The 2,772-nt window shown below is 40.9% G+C and overlaps 1 non-coding gene across 1 annotated transcript; it reads left to right on the top strand.

Moving 5' to 3' along the window:
* Positions 1-2,463: 2,463 nt before the first annotated feature.
* Positions 2,464-2,537, top strand: TRNAV-AAC. Its single transcript has one exon. It is a non-coding gene; the product is annotated as a tRNA-Val (tRNA).
* Positions 2,538-2,772: the final 235 nt, after the last annotated feature.

Below are 2,772 nucleotides of genomic sequence, written 5' to 3' on the forward strand. Positions count from 1 at the left end.
GGATACGGCAACCCTAGATGATACCTTGGCCTGGGTCATTACGAGAAAACAATTGCAATGACATGACTAAACAAAAATATTTGCATACATTTATTTTCAAGTAAAAAAAGCTCAAATGTTAGTATAAAAAATTCTAGCTAGCCGCGCTATTTGTGCGGGTCATCTTGCTAGTTAATCTATATATAATATATAGAAGCACCTCAGATGCATTGATTGCTAATTCTCTCGTATGTGGTGCAGCCACATCACCTTAATTATTTGCACCGTCCGATTTAAAAAGCTTCACATCCTGACTGTACAATTCACTAAGGGTTCTTAATTATTTACTTGCCTTTTCATTAATGCCTCATAAACCGTCTACAATCCACTAAGGGTTCTTAATTATTTACTTGCTTTTTATTAATGCCTCATAAATAGTTTTTCAATAGAAAAACAACAAATAGTACAAATAATATCACTACTTTGTTTTAGTGACAAATCAGCTGCAATATTACTAATTTAGTTTCAATTAGGATGGAATACAAACCCATATTACTAATTTAGTTTCAATTAGGATGGGATACAAACCATTTTTTCTTAACTTTTTTATCAGTTCTCTTAATAAGATACACAATAGATATGTCCAAGCAATGAATGAGCTCAAGGAAAGTTTATCTAAATATCATATCTATATATATTATATAGAAGCAAACCACGTGTCTATATATATTATATAGAAGCAAACCACTAAGAAGTATTTATTATTATTTCTCTCTTCTCTCAAACAGCCACATCATCTTGATTATTGTAACCATCCGATCAACTTCGTGCATATTTTCTATCCATTAGATACATGTCATCCATTAATTAACCAATGAGTAACTCAAAAGTCTATGATTTTTATCCAAGAGGTCGCTCACATGACTTTTAATGTAATCTCTACGAGTGCACCATTTATGTGAGCAATTAAACAACCACATTGGTTCATAGTTTATCGAAAAGCTCTCTCAAATCCCGCGGCAACGCGCGGGGAATCACCTAGTTGAACTTAAAAGTGTTGGCAGTGACTCAATTCGCACCCTTATCCAAAATAGCAATAAACCAATCCAAATAATGTCTCCACCACTTCAAACATGCAAAAACCAACCTTAAAGTCTTTGAACAACACATGAACATACGTTCTAAAATCCGATACTTTTTCAGACCGTGGCATAATTTACGAAACGAAAAGAGAGAAGCTAGCGTCCAATCCTGTAACCAAAAAGTATTATATTTGATCGGATATGTTGGCAAGGTAAGCAGCCTCCAGAATCAAGTAACACCTCCCCCTGATGACAAAAAAAAATTACAAACGGTGTGTACTACCCAATCTAATTTCTCCGTCAGTGGCGATGAGCCAATGGTGGCGAAGTTTTGGTTGACATCCTACTGCGATTCGGATCGATTCGCCAATAATGGGGAGGAATCGCGCCAAATCATTGGCGAACGTATGGATTCTGGATTCATATCGTTAGCTGTCCATCAAACATGACAATGTGCTACTCCATGGAGTTTTATATAGACAGCGATGAACAGTCCTGTGAATGAAAACCGTTGAATTCGCTCATGTAATCAGCGTTAGGGCCACACATGGATGGCGATAGATGCATGTATTTGTAGAAACGAGTGATGGATCGAGAGCTTTTGTCAAGGAGTTTGCACTTGCGTTCCAAAAGCTGGTAACGGTGGTTGATGAATCTGTGTGCAAGGTTCCTAGTTTTGGACTCTACTAATGTCTGCATGTTCGTGTGGCCGAGGGTGCCGCTGATAAGCGCGCTCCCGATCGGCGGCACTAGGTTTTTCTTTTTTTTAAAAAAAATTCTTTTTCATTTAAAAATTTATAATGCATTCACACAATTTTACTTATAACTATGTTTTCAAGACAGCTTCTCAGTACAACAGGAAAAAGGCAAGCGATGCGAAAAGCGAAATCTCAAAACCTTACCCGATTGCCATGGACCACTACTTTAGTTTCTGAACGGGCAGTCCGGTGGTGGGCCTCCGCGGCTCCGCCGTATCTCTCCCCCATAGAGCTCGGAGACGTGCTCCGCCGGATGAGGCCGAGCGGGCCGAGCCGTGCCGTGTCGATAGAGCTGGGCTGCGCGACACGGATGGACAGCCCAGGGCATAGACCCTTAGCGGGAGGATAAATAAATGGGCAAACCTACACGGCTACACTCCACAGCCATTGCAGGTGGGCCCTCTGCGCGATGTTCGTCTTCTTTGCAATGGAACACGAGCGTCTTGCGCATCCCTATCACCACCGTGGCGTCCCCACCAGTGCCGGCGACGACGGTGCGGTCCTTGCTGCTGGTGGCCTTCCAGTTCCAGTATCCGGTTGGTGCGCTGCCTTGTCACGTACCTGCGGTCGCACAGGTTGAAAATATACTACAGATTCCCGTGAACAACATTAAATAAGTAAAGAGTTGACACTTACAACAATAAGATTTCGTGGTGTAGTTGGTTATCACGTCAGTCTAACACACTGAAGGTCTCCGGTTCGAGTCCGGGCGAAATCAATGTTTTTGTGACTTTTTAGTTTTTTAAATTTCCGCTCTTCCATAGCTAGACTGTTTCTCTTTATGTCGCTCTTTTTTTTTTTCTGGAGAGAGGGAATAGAGAATCTGAACTGAAACCTTAAACAATTGAAATTGCAGATTAATGAATGTCGAAAAGAAGACATCAAGTAACTTGGTTGATGAGCAGCTAGTGCTTTTGTTAGTACTGACCTGGAAAGTCCCATGGCTGGGCACT

This window comes from Setaria italica, chromosome V (genome assembly GCF_000263155.2).
Source record: "Setaria italica strain Yugu1 chromosome V, Setaria_italica_v2.0, whole genome shotgun sequence".
NCBI lineage: Eukaryota > Viridiplantae > Streptophyta > Magnoliopsida > Poales > Poaceae > Setaria > Setaria italica.